This window comes from Mustela putorius, unplaced genomic scaffold (genome assembly GCF_011764305.1).
Source record: "Mustela putorius furo isolate JIRA1106 unplaced genomic scaffold, ASM1176430v1.1 tig00003845_pilon_pilon_pilon, whole genome shotgun sequence".
Lineage (NCBI taxonomy): Eukaryota > Metazoa > Chordata > Mammalia > Carnivora > Mustelidae > Mustela > Mustela putorius.
This window is the reverse complement of record NW_025421998.1, coordinates 40,954,085-40,967,137: the sequence shown is the minus strand read 5'-3', so window position 1 is coordinate 40,967,137 and position 13,053 is coordinate 40,954,085. Positions and strand designations below refer to the sequence as shown.

Genomic DNA, 13,053 nt, shown 5'->3' with positions numbered 1-13,053 from the left:
TACAAGGTCATTTACTCAAGAGTTTTATCTTCTCAAGTGATTATTGCTCTATCCCATAGTCTCACAAACACTGTACTTGGCTAAAATCGTTCAACACCAAGTCAGCTCTTACTTTGCCATTTTCTGACTTCAAGCTGTGTGTCTGTATGAAGCTTTCTCCATTTCTCCCTATTGCTTGAATAACCAGAAAGGTTATCAGCTGGTGTTCCTGACATCACACAACACATCTGCCTGGAAGCAATTGTAGAGTCACTATTTACTGAAATGCCATGTCTGGCGATGACTCAGATAGGACAATAACTGATTACAAGGAAAAATGCCATCTGCGAGATTATTCTCTATAAACAAAGGCACAAAATGAAAACTGCACAAATCACAAACAGAAAATAACAGGTCACAATCAAATATAATTTTTGAAGGTTTTTTTCCTTCCCACCGAAGAATTTTTTTATCATGAGAAACATTAGTAAAGAAATCTCATTAGTAAATTTCATTAGTAAAGAAAGTAATCTCCAATTTTTTATAATCCACACAAAAGGTAGATACTTCAACAATACAGCACATGTGACAAATGTGAAATAAGGTACTTTAGTTCTCAAAATGATCATTAACTCTGATTTTGTATACTGGACAGATTAAAAATTCTCATTCGCAAATCAGCTGTTTAAAAAGGAGAATAGAACCCCCAGGGGCAGAGACACTCAGTGACTTGCTCCAAGTCTTCCAGGTAGAAGGCAGTCACAGTGGGAGCACAACCTAGTCTTCTGACATCTCCAGGGACTCTCTGGTCTGGTGGAAGGTTCCAGTAGATGTGGGCTAAGGTGGTGGAATCAAGTCTGAATTAGAGAATGGTGAAGAGAAGGGCCCAAGGATCCAAAAGGGAGCTCTAAATGCTGGATCTTGGGTTGGTCCAACCCTCTCAGCACCTACAAGTTCTCTGGACTCCTCTTTTCTTCCATAAACCCCACAGATTATCTGTTCTCTTCCCTTTCCACTGATGATGCCAAATACTTCTGACCAGAGCAAGCCTCTGTCCTTCCTTCCCATCTTTCAAAGAAAAGATGGGAAGGAAGTCCCCTTGATACTCTTCCAGAAGTTTGTAAGGCTAGAAACAACTTCACAAAAGGCAACAACCCCTATTACATTACAACCATGTAATTTTCTTGGTTTAAAATGAAGTTTTTATTTAGAGTAAATGATAAAGGCTACATATACAGACTAAGGAAGCTCTTTCGGAACGTGAAGAGCTGAAGCAAAAGTCCTCTATATTCTAGATTAGGGACTGGTAAATTTTTCTAATATAGTGCTAGATAGCTAATATTTTAGACTTCATGGGCCCTTCAGTTTCTGTCACAAAATTCTCAGTTCTGCTTTTGTGGCTGAGAACAGTCACAAACAATACATAAAACAATGAATGTGGCTATGTTCCAGTAACATTTATTTATAAAAACATGTTTCAGGCTGTAGTTTCCAGATTCCTATTTGTTTATTTTATTTTATTTTTATTTTTTTTTTACTAAATAATCACTATGCCCAGTGTGGGGCTCAAACTCATGACTCTGAGATCAAGAGTTGCATGCTCTACTGACTAAGCCAGTCAGGTGCCCCTTCTGATCCCTATTCTAGAGACTCTATGTATTCTGCCTTTTCTAGGATAAAAGGCTGAATTATATTTGAGTTATTTGAGGAAATAAGCAAGGGGTGGTCATTAGGGTATCCTTATGATCCTAATCTATTGGGTGAATTGGGTCAAGGGCAGAGAGGAATAGTGGTGAAGATGAACACTCAGTATAAGAGATAGAGAAAAGGAGAGAAATCCTCAGTGATGGGAAAGGAACTCCAATGCCTATTCGGGTTACCCAGAGGAGACTTTTTGGCAGGAGAGGGGGTAAGGGAATGCCCTCACTCCTTAGGCCTCCTTCGGTGTGGAGAAGTTCTACTAACATTAACCCCAGGCCTCTCTCTGTTCCCTAATCCATGGCTTTGTAATTTAGGGGGCCTTGCACATGTGGTTTCACCCCTACTTCTTCCCCTTCTCTTGAGAATGGGAGGACCATAGACAGCACATGGCTCTGTCTGCTCTAACCCTCTATAGGGACCTTCTCCCCACCCTGAAAAACCTGCCCTAGCCCAGCATTCTGTAACTAGAGGAAGCTCAATCTAATTCTGGGATTCAGAAAGCCATTTGGTCCTTGATGGAAGCCACATTCTTTACTGCTTAATAGGTAGTAAAAATGAGAATCTGGTCTCTATTTGATTGGGTTTTTTTTCCCCCTAATTGATTAAATCTTATCTGGAGAAGAGAGGTGTTACTATTGGAAGGCCCTAGGGTCTAACTGGACTGGGAATGGGCTGATATGGACAGGTCTGGAGCCCACCTAAATATGAAGAGCTGTGAATACAGAAAACGGTTTTATTTCCTTTAACTAAAGAAGAATTACATAAAACTGAGTATCTCAGAATGCGGTCTACAAAACACTAGTTTTGAGGGGTTCACGTGGAAAAAAATATGTCTATGGTCAAAAGTATGAGAAAAATCTGCAGCATGTGTTTCCTTCCAGTTGATTTCCAATTCACTTAAACATGTGAAAGGCTCTCAGAAATTCTTCAGTAAAGAAACTTTAGGGGTGCCTGGGCGGGTGGGTCAGCTGCTTAAGCATAAGACTCTTGATTTTTAGCTCAGGCCATGATCTCAGGGTGGTAAGATCGAGCCCCACATTGGGTTCCATGGTGGGTGTGGAACCTGCTTGGGATTTTCTCTCTCTCACTCTCTCTCTCTCTCTCCTTCTGCCCCTCCCTGTCCTCTCTAAGGAAAGAAAGGAAGGGAGGAAGGAAAAACTTTAAAACCCCTTTTCACAATATATTTGACTATGGAGCATTTTATTCACCTATTATTCATTAAACATCTTCCAGAGGTCTATGAACACGCTGTGAGAAATGCTGATAGAATGTTTCTGAAGTTAAAAATTGATTATAAAATATATCATTCTTACTTGATTCTTCAGAAGACCCTCAAAATTGTCCCATTTGTTATTCAGCTTTCAAACATTCATTTTCCACAGTGCTAATCTACACTTATTTTCTTTTGGCGATCTTTTCACAACTCCCTGTCAATTCACTCAATGGCATTTGGGGCAAACTATCAGTATGTGACTGCATTCTACACATAATTCTGATTCCAGAACAGGTGATAATCTATGGAGGAGAACAGGGGAGCCAGCACCTTGAAGACACAGGAGAAAGCCCCAGTGATCAGAAATATCTCCCCGACATATTCCACAAATTAGAGATTCATTAGGGTTAATGAGCTCCTCTTTTAAAATGCAAATACCCTCTGGGAGTGTTTGCTTATTAGTCATTCACCAAGTGAAGTAGTGGAAAGAACAGTGGAATGACCAGTCCATTAACTCCTTTTCATTCTTTAGTCACACACTCATTATACAAGGCGGCCTGGCACTGTGGCAAGGGAATGGCTCTGGAATCTGACAGAACTCGGCTCAAATCCTTTACCAAATCCATGACCTTGGGCAAGGTACTTAACTTCTCAGAGCCTCAATTTCCTCATCAGAAAAATGGGAATAATGAGACATAATGAGGCTGCTAGGAAGACTGAATGAGAAAACATGTTAAATGCTAACTGGGGGGAAGAACAGGGTGGAGTTCGGGCAAGATAAAGGTTTCATCCTTAGTGCTGATTTCATCCGCCTTCCTGCCCTTGTCACCGGGCTGTTGTTGCCTGTACCCTCCCAAAGGAGAAAGGACAGGAGAGGCCCTCGTGTGTCATCTCATTTAGTGCTCTTGGCAGTGTTGTGAGGTAGGCTTTATTTTATTTACGTAAGAATGGCAGGCCTGCTGTTGGAGTCCAAGCCCGCCGCCCGACAATGCCAAATCATTACATAATCTCACGCTGCTTCTCGTTACTTATCAAAACTTAAGTTATCTAACTCAGCTTAATACATTTTACACTGGGGTCTCTTCCAGATCTGATTAGTTTTCCCTTCCACAGTTTCCCATACTATCCATTTTACTCCCTGTTTTCCACTGTAATGAAGAAAGGAAGAAGAGACAAAAAGCAAAAGTACTAACTGCTGAAGACATGTCCTGCCCAGGAGCCCACTGCTGTCAGGTCAGGATTCTGAAGACAACTGTTATAACCCCATGAGAAAATGAGCCAAGAGGAACAGCTAAGCCATGGAGGGAGGAATGAAGTTAGCAAACAAAAATGGGAAAGGTTCAAGCTGACTAGGGATGAAAGAAAAACAAATTAAAATGACACCAAGACTATCTTAGATTAGTACCCCCCAAATTATTACACCCAGATTCACTAAGGATGGACTACAACTAACACAATGGCATCGTTCTGACAATGAGGTGAACTCTTACTTGATAGACATCTGTTGATTTGACTGAGGTGGGTGTGGTGAGAGGGGTGGAGAAGAAAGTTCTATATACACACTTACCAAGGGCTTATAAAAAGGAATTATAAATGAATGTTAAAATATGAAAAAAATCTACTTTTTATATTAGTGTGGATCTTAACTTTAATACATATTGATATATAACTTTTAGGTAGACATCATGTTAGATTTTAATTTTCTGACTGCTGTTAAAATCGCACAGCTAAAATCTTGCTTACTCCTTTAAAAGCTTAGGGGCTGTGGAGGGAGACAAACCATAAGAGACTCTTAATCTCAGGAAACAAACTGAGGGTTGCCGGGGGAGGGATAGGGTGGCTGGGTGATGGACATCGCGGAGGTGTGTGCTATGGTGAGTGCTGTGAATTGTGTAAGACTGATGATTCACAGACCTATACCCCTGAAACAAATAATACATTATATATTAAAAAAAAAAGAAAGAAAGAAAGAAAGAAAAGAAAAGAAAAAGCTTAGGGGCACATGAACAGTGAAAACACATTTACTCAAGAAAGTAGGAATATCAGCAAATCCAAATGAGGTCAGACCCACTGATCAGTCTTACTGGCCTGCTCTTAATTAACTTGTCGTAGGAGTCCATGGATGTCTTTAGTTCTGAGTATTGTTACTTTGTAGCTAGGGGTAATAATTTTTCTGGAAGATCTTAAAGCAACCAAAAACATCCACTCAGCTTTAACACTATGAGCTTCAATACTTTAAACCTAGGCATTCTTACTTTTGGACTGGAAGATGAGAAACACAAAAGACACCCCCCCCCCGATTAATTTTGTACACTATTGCATCACGCTGTACAAGTCTTCTTCAGAGGATTTTTGTTACTATCTATCCTAAATCAGAGTAAACTTATATACTGTGAGAGTACATTCGGCTCACCATTCCTGACTCTGGATCCCAAAATGCTGGGGAAAGAAAGCTTCGTAAAGGGCTGCTCTGAGCCTCCATGGACAACAGCTTCTATAGGCTCTATGAAAACAAACAGCACTGACACAAAAAGGATTTTCAGTGTGTATGGCTTGAAGCCAAACTTTGTAAAGAGAAAAGAGTAGGCTCACTCTCCTAGGTTATCTGGTATCCTGAGACACAGACTCAAACGTGCTGCCTGTTGTGGGTAAAATGATGGCATCGACCTATCACTAATAATGCAGCCTTGGGGGGAGAGATATGGACATCATATCACTCACCATTGGGAGTGTCATCTACTTTCCAACCAACAGAATAAACTTGTGAAGTTACTGGTTGGTGTCAAGAGTTCTGCTCAGTCAGTTTTCAACATAGAAAAACAAGTGAAATCAAAAGGGTATTTCAAACATAGCATCGGAGATATTAGGTACGTAAGCTTCTCTTGCACTTGAACCTGAATTCTTAGATTAGTTTAAAAAAAAGGGAGGGGGGTGTTAGTGTAGTAGAAAACTGCAAAGAAAATCTCTAGCAGAAATGAGCACAGTATATGAAATAGAAGTTTCAAGTTAAGTTTCATTCATTCAGGAAATTTATGTTAAACACCTGCTATGTACCACATATTATGCTGGGCACCACGTAAACTGGCGCAATCCTATCCCCACCCTTGTGTCATTTACATCTTCCTAGAAAGGATTTCAACTGAGCAAAAGTCAGTCACAAAAACTGGCTGTAGAAATGAGCCAAAACCTAAAAATTATGGGAGTGCCCAATCACTTAAGGATAGAAATTTGTATGGAGCACTCTGTGAAAAGGTGGCCAGCGATGACAAAACCAAACTTCCTTACCACAGTTTGCCTCCACTCCACCCACAGCTCCTTTCATTTTTTTTTTAAAGTATGTCATTAGTATTACTTTTAATGGCAGTCAAATATTAAACACACTCTTGTGTTACCCAGACATTTGAAGAGAATATTTCTGAAAACACATCAACATTATTTGAAGAAAAGTTGATATTAAAAAAAAAAAAAAAAAAAGAATCCCCTGCAAATCACAGATCACAATCAGAAGCAAAGCCACACACAGCAGATATGATAGGGGGCGTGATCTGATAACTTAATCAAGACAAGGAGTTTGATTTCAAAATGCTGAAGAACCTGGTTGGTTTTACTGAAGATGTCACACTTGTCGTTTGGTCATACGGCATAAATGTATAAAATTACCGTCCCGAGGGCTGCAATACACTGTGTCGTATTTAAAATGTTCACTTAAGAAAAAGATAAGTGGTCCCTTTAAGAATTCAGGTAAACCTAGACACCACAAGGCTAAGGGAGGAAGTCCTAACCTGCTCACTGGCCCCAGACTGAAGCAGACAGACAGCAACAGTGAATTGCCCCTTAGTATACTGAGGAAGAAAACACCTTGAATAAAAAAGGGCCCAGATCAAAGTTTAAGGTTGCAAACTCAGGCCTGGACATCCTTTGTTATATTTATAAAACTTTTAGCTGGGCTACAATATATAGACAGAGAGGGCAAGAAAGTGTGTCACGGGATACCCTGGGATGATAAGTGTGTCACGGGATAGCCTGGGATGATCACGTGCCAAAGGAAAGCAGGGGCTGAAAGTGGCAGGGAGAAGAGCCTTCAAATGCAGAAATAGAGGAAAATTCTGAGACCTTTCCCTGCCACTGAGGCAGTACATCTCACATTTCAGTGTGCATGAGAATCACCAGAAATGCAAATTCTTGAGTCTCACAAGACATTTAGTCTTGTGAACTCTGGTGAAGCACCTCAAAACTTTTAACAAGGATTCCATGAGATTCTAATGCAGCTGATTCATGAACAACACTTTGAAAAACACCGAAGCCGACTTAGATAACCTCACACGGCTGGCAGATTACCATCTGCCCAATTTCTGGAATGACTGCCCCCCTTTCTTCCCTCTTTCCTTCCCTCCCACATTGTTTAAATAGTTAAGAGTCCCTATCTCTGTGTTAAGGTTGGGGCTCAATACGATAAGTTCTTCCAAGATCTGAAAGCAGGGTCTTGAAGAAATATCTGTGTGTCCATGTTTAGAACAACAGCATTCACACACAAGAGCCAAAAGGTGAAATCAACCCAAGTGTCCATCAACAGACGAACAGATCAGCAAAATGTGACACATGCAAACACTGGAACATTGCTGAGCCTTAAAATGAAGGGAATTCTTTTTTTTTTTTTAAAGATTTTATTTATTTATTTGACAGAGAATTCTGATGCACGCTACAACACGAGTGAACCTTGGAGACATTATGCTAAGTGAGTTAAGTCAGTCCTAGAAAGACAAATACTTTTTGATTCCATTTAAAGGAGGTGCCTAGAATAGTCAAATTCATAGAGACAAAGTAGAATGGAGGCTGCCAGGGCAGGAAGGGAGAGGGGAATGGAAAGATGTTCAATTGGTATTAGACTCTGAGTTTTGAAAAGCAGGGTTTATGCGTCTTTTACCACAATTAGTTATAAAACATTAAAAAATTTTTTATTAATATATAACATATTATTTGCCCCAGGGGTACAGGTCTGTGAATCATCAGGCTTACACACTTCACAGCACTCACCATAGCACATACCCTCCCCAATGTCCATCACCCCACCACCCTCTCCATACCCCCCTCCCCCCCATAAAACATTTTTAAAAGATTAATTTATTTTAGAGAGTGACAGAGAAAGAGCACAAGCTGGGGGAAGGGATGGAGAGAGAGATGGACAGACGGTCAAACAGACTCCCCTCTGAGCAAGGAGACTAATGTGGGGCTCCATCTCATAAGCATGAGATCATGACCTGAGCTGAAAACAAGAGTCAGATGCTCAACTGACTGAGCCACCCAGGCTCCCAAATATAAACCATTTTTAAAATAAGATGGTCATCCTCTATTTAGAACAATAAAATGGTGGAAGCTAAAATAGGTCTACTATTGGCTAATACTGTATTTTACAATTTATTATAGTTTCATTATAATATGTGTTTTCATATACATTAGTCTTTATTTCATCTTCTTGTTCTTTTAATAAATACACATATTTAAAGAAAAAAGGAAAGATCATGTGAAGGAAATTGTGTGTTTTCTGTCCCTCTGCCCCAGAACTGGTTATGGTTCCATAAGGAGCCGGGCTATAAGAAATAGTCTGACCAGTGGCCCAGTTACAATACATTGCTTTAAAAAAAAAAAAAAAGAACCAATGTTAGGAGAGCACACTTTGGCTACTCCGTATAAGTACAGTAAGATCATTTCTGTTGACATGTATCTGCAAGCTTGTATGTCCTTACATCACCAGGAAACATGGTGGTAGTGATAGTATATATCAATATACTAATAAATCTCAAATGCTGGTTATAAAAATGGAAATTTTGGAATAACTTGAATCAAGAAATCTAAGCTTTAAAGCACTCGCTAAACACAAGAAACAATGACAGAGTACGCAACTTCACAGTTAATATGCATATCCTTTAATGATCCGAAGCAAAATACCTCAACTTCCTTTAGGGAAGAGGCATTTTTCAATCACCTTAAACCATGATGTCACTAGGATGAGGAGGGGGGTTGCAGACAATAGAATCCAGGTGTTTAGGGGATGAGATTCAATATCAACAAATCCCCTATAAAATGCCCACTGCTGGCCTGTGCTTTTCGACCTAAATCCCACTTGTGGGATTGATGGAGTTAATGGAAGGAAGAAAGAGTAACAGGGTAGAAAGCAGAGGACAAATCAGACTTTAAGAGCCTGCCACTGGCTCCTAGACTAAATCCTAGTCTAAGAACTGGAACAGGGACCTCCAGAGCTCCAAAATAGGTTGACGGCACAAAACCAGCATGGTCAAAAGGCAAAAGCCCATTAAGAATGAAGAATCACCATGATTCTTCATGAGCAGTGGGCTTGGCTGAACCGTAGGAGAATCTGCTTCATTACAGCGCAAAAAGTGACGATGAGAAGAGCAAGAACCATTCTGTGCCTGAGATGTTCCTCAACCCAGACCTCAACCAGTTAATATGTATTCAGTCTTTACATCTCAGCTTCAGCCTCCCAAACCCATGCCCCTTCAGTGCTCCCATGTGTTCTTCTTCTCCAAAGCGCTTCCCACGTTTGCAGTCATTTAATTGTACATACTCTCTTGTTTAGTTAGCTGTTGTTCCCACTAGACTGTTCCACCAAGGCAGTGATGTGTTTATTTTATTGGCCACAATATTCGTGGCATCTAGTACAGTGGCTGGTACCAAGTATGCACATGGCAGACACTTACATAATGGCTGTTTTCTTTTCTTTCTTTCTTTTGTAGCAGAGAGGCAGGCGGGAGTGGGGTGGGGAGCAGGTTCCCTGTTGAGCAGAGAGCCTGATGCGGGGATTGATCCCAAGACCCTGAGACCATGACCTGAGCTGAAGGCAGAGGTTTAACCCACCGAGCCACCCAAGCACCCCATAATGGCTGTTTTCTGACCGATGCATCAGTGCCAAAAGGCCAGTGGCAGATAGCCTGAGACAAATACATTTCTGATGAAACTACGGAACAAATAGAGGAAGCTGAAGAGGATGCACCATGACTGGTAAAAAGAAAGTTTATCATAGCAGTGAGAACTGAGCGAAAGGTAGAACAAAAGGCTTAAGCAGAGATCAATACGCACAGCTCTAATGTAAAGTTTGGACAGGACTTCAGCAATAAGGAAGGATGAGGTAGACCAGCTGTGAAATACTTGCAAACACTTCCCAGCAGTTTGTTAAGGATAGAACAAGGACAAAGAGTCAATAGTGACTTTGAAGCCAGAGAAGAGGTTTTACTGGGTTCTGTGTAGTTACAGTTAGTTTGAGATAATGGCATGAAATAGAAGTGGTAGCTGGGATGCCAAAAAAATTCTGATAAAATATTTTTATTTATCTTAGTGTACTTAATGCTGTTTTTAAGTTTTTCCCACTGATGTGTATTTAATAAATTTTAAAATACTTTAAGAAAAAAAAAGTACTCCCCCAAATTAAAACAAAAACATAGTGTCACATTAGAATACACACTAACATTTTTGTGGCATAAAATGTCTCTCAAAACAGTTGCAATGTTAAAAAAAAAAAAAAGCAACCTACAGTTCTTTCAGTTTGTAAAGAAGAAATCACTTGTTTCAAGACCAGTTAAACAGTAAAACCATTTGCCATTTTAAAGTTACGAAAACTGCATATGGTTTATGTGCTTTAAACTTACATTTCTAATTTATTTCTACCTAATTCCACAGTATTGCTCAGTTTCATAAATCTGATATTCTTGAAATCAGAGTTTGTTTATTAAGTACTCACTATATATTTATATCTTCATGACTCAGTGATTTCAAATAAATTCAGTAGTCTTCTGGGGGCGGGTTTAGCAAAATTAGGATTCATCTGGACATGCGCCCAATTGCAACAAATTAAAAAAAAGAAGAAGGTCCAATCTCAAAGAGCTTCCCTTTTTTCTTTTTTCTTTAAGGCTTAAAGGATAGGACAGAAAAAGGAACGTATTAACCAACCAGCTCTGTTATGCAAAGCCATCCCAGAGTAGTTGCTTCATTCCAATCAACTTGTCTTAATCAAATTCCTTCTCTTCTCCAACTCACCTACCCTATCCGCCTCCAGACTTTTTTTTTTTTTAAGATTTTATTTATTTATTTGACAGAGAGATCACAAGTAGGCAGAGAGGCAGGCAGAGAGAGAGAGGAGGAAGCAGGCTCCCTGCCGAGCAGAGAGCCCAAAGCAGGACTCGATCCCAGGACACTGAGATCATGACCCGAGCCAAAGGCAGTGGCTCAACCCACTGAGCCAGCCAGGCACCCCCCGCCTCCAGACTTTTAAAAAGCAAACTTCCCTCCTGAGACTAACAGATTCTCTCTCTTCACCAGACATCAGCCCTCATGAGAGACAAGGGTCCTGGAAACCAGAGCACGGGGCAATCCCAATTGAAGAGGAAGAGCACGAAGTAGCTTCCCACCAAGGCTTCCTGAGGAGGAAACTACGGAATGCTTCTCTGTACAGTGACAACTGGTCTGTAGGCCATGCGTCTACTTATGCATGACAGGGCAAAAGACATCGGAAAGGAAACTATAAAGAATATGGTTTCTTAAGCCTGATTCCGAGATAATAGCAAATAGTGGACTTAGTAAGAAGTTTGTCAGACAGGGAGGCTGTATATAGAAGGAGTAGGATAAAGAGCTGGAGAACTTGGGTTGGTTTAGGCCGAGTTCTCAGAACAGTAAATGGACCCATATTCAAACATCAGTAGACAGCAGAAACGTTCTATGGTCTGAATGTGTCCCCTCAAAATTCATATTTTGAAATCCTAACCCCCAAAGATGATGATACTAGGAGGTGGGGACTTCAGGAGTGCTTGGGTCACAATGGTAGAGCCCTCAGGAACGGGGTTAGTGGCTTATACAAGTGCCTTATGCAAGAGACCTTACACATATAAGTATACATAAAAGTGCCTTATACAAGAGACCCCACAGAGGTCCCTAGCCCCTTTTACCATGTGAGCACAGGGCAAGCAGACACCTGCTCTGAACCAGGGAGAGGGCCCTCACCAGAAAGTGACGGTGCCGGCTGGTGCCTTGATCTTGGACTCTCTAGCCTTCAGTATCCTGACCAGTAAACTTTTGTTGTTTATAAACTATCCAATCTGGTATTTTGTTATAGCAGTTCAAAGGGACTAAGACACATTCCAAGGTTAAAATAAATAATTAGTTGGGACATATCTGTCATTTCTGATTATCCAAATATCTGATATTTCCCTATCAGACTGATGAGCTAATATTTTTATTTCCCAATATCTATGGGCAGAACACTTTTTTTTTTTAAGTCAGTCAGTCGACCTAGCTATCCATCAGCCTATCCATCCAACCATCCATCCATGTCTTTCTTCATCCTTCTCTCCCCTCCTGAGGAATTGAGTCCCAACAACTAGGCAGTGGCAGGACTTCACGACCCAACTAAGCAGGGGAAGATGTGGGGGAGGGGTGGCAGCAATGGCCTGGTTTAGGCTACTGGAATACAAGCAGGGTGAAGATGGGCCTGGTTCATCTCATAGTGCCAGAGTGTGCTCCAAGAGTGAGGAGGACGGTTTGAAGGGGCCCCCTCGGGGTGCCTGGGTGGCTCAATCGGTTAAGCATCTGCCTTCTTCTCAAGTCATGATCCCAGGGTCCTGGGATTGAGCCCTACATCAAGCCCCACATCCTTGCTCCATAGGGAGCCCGCTTCTCCCTCTGCCTTCCACTTCCTTGCTTGGGCCCTCTATCACTCTGTCAAATAGGTAAGTAAAATCTTTGGGGGGGGGAGAACAAAAAAAAAAAGGAAATTAAGGAGCTCCCTCTGGGCAAGTCTGGGACATTTTAAATATCAAAATGAATAATGGTAATATCAGATTGCAATCCATTAAAAATATCCATAAATGATAAAATAATTTTTAATATCCATGCACCCAGGCTGACATAAATAAAAGAGTGACTAAATAAAAAAGAAAAGAAGGGACTCTTTCCTTGCAGTGGAATGCCAACTGATGAATGCAGAAGAAACCAAGGAATTAGAAAAATCACCATTTGGCAACTATCAGAGTAATAATTAATTCAGCCAAGAAGCATAGATAGATGCTAGAACTAGTTGGTGGGAGATTGATATGAAACAAAATATTACATAGTCCAAAACCACCATCTGCCACATACTGATCATAAAGAGAGAA

At 40.7% G+C, this 13,053-nt stretch overlaps 1 protein-coding gene and 1 long non-coding RNA gene across 3 annotated transcripts in view; one reads left to right on the top strand and one right to left on the bottom strand.

The window, feature by feature from the left end:
* Positions 1-11,981, top strand: part of LOC106007337 — a 109,145-nt gene extending 97,164 nt beyond the window's left edge. The window contains exon 3 of the long non-coding RNA XR_001182045.2: positions 11,225-11,981. This is a non-coding gene — a long non-coding RNA (uncharacterized LOC106007337). The remainder of the gene's footprint in view (positions 1-11,224) is intronic.
* UMAD1 (UBAP1-MVB12-associated (UMA) domain containing 1) overlaps positions 1-13,053 on the bottom strand; it is a 218,385-nt gene that overhangs the window by 74,563 nt on the left and 130,769 nt on the right. The gene's annotated exons all lie outside the window — the stretch shown is intronic.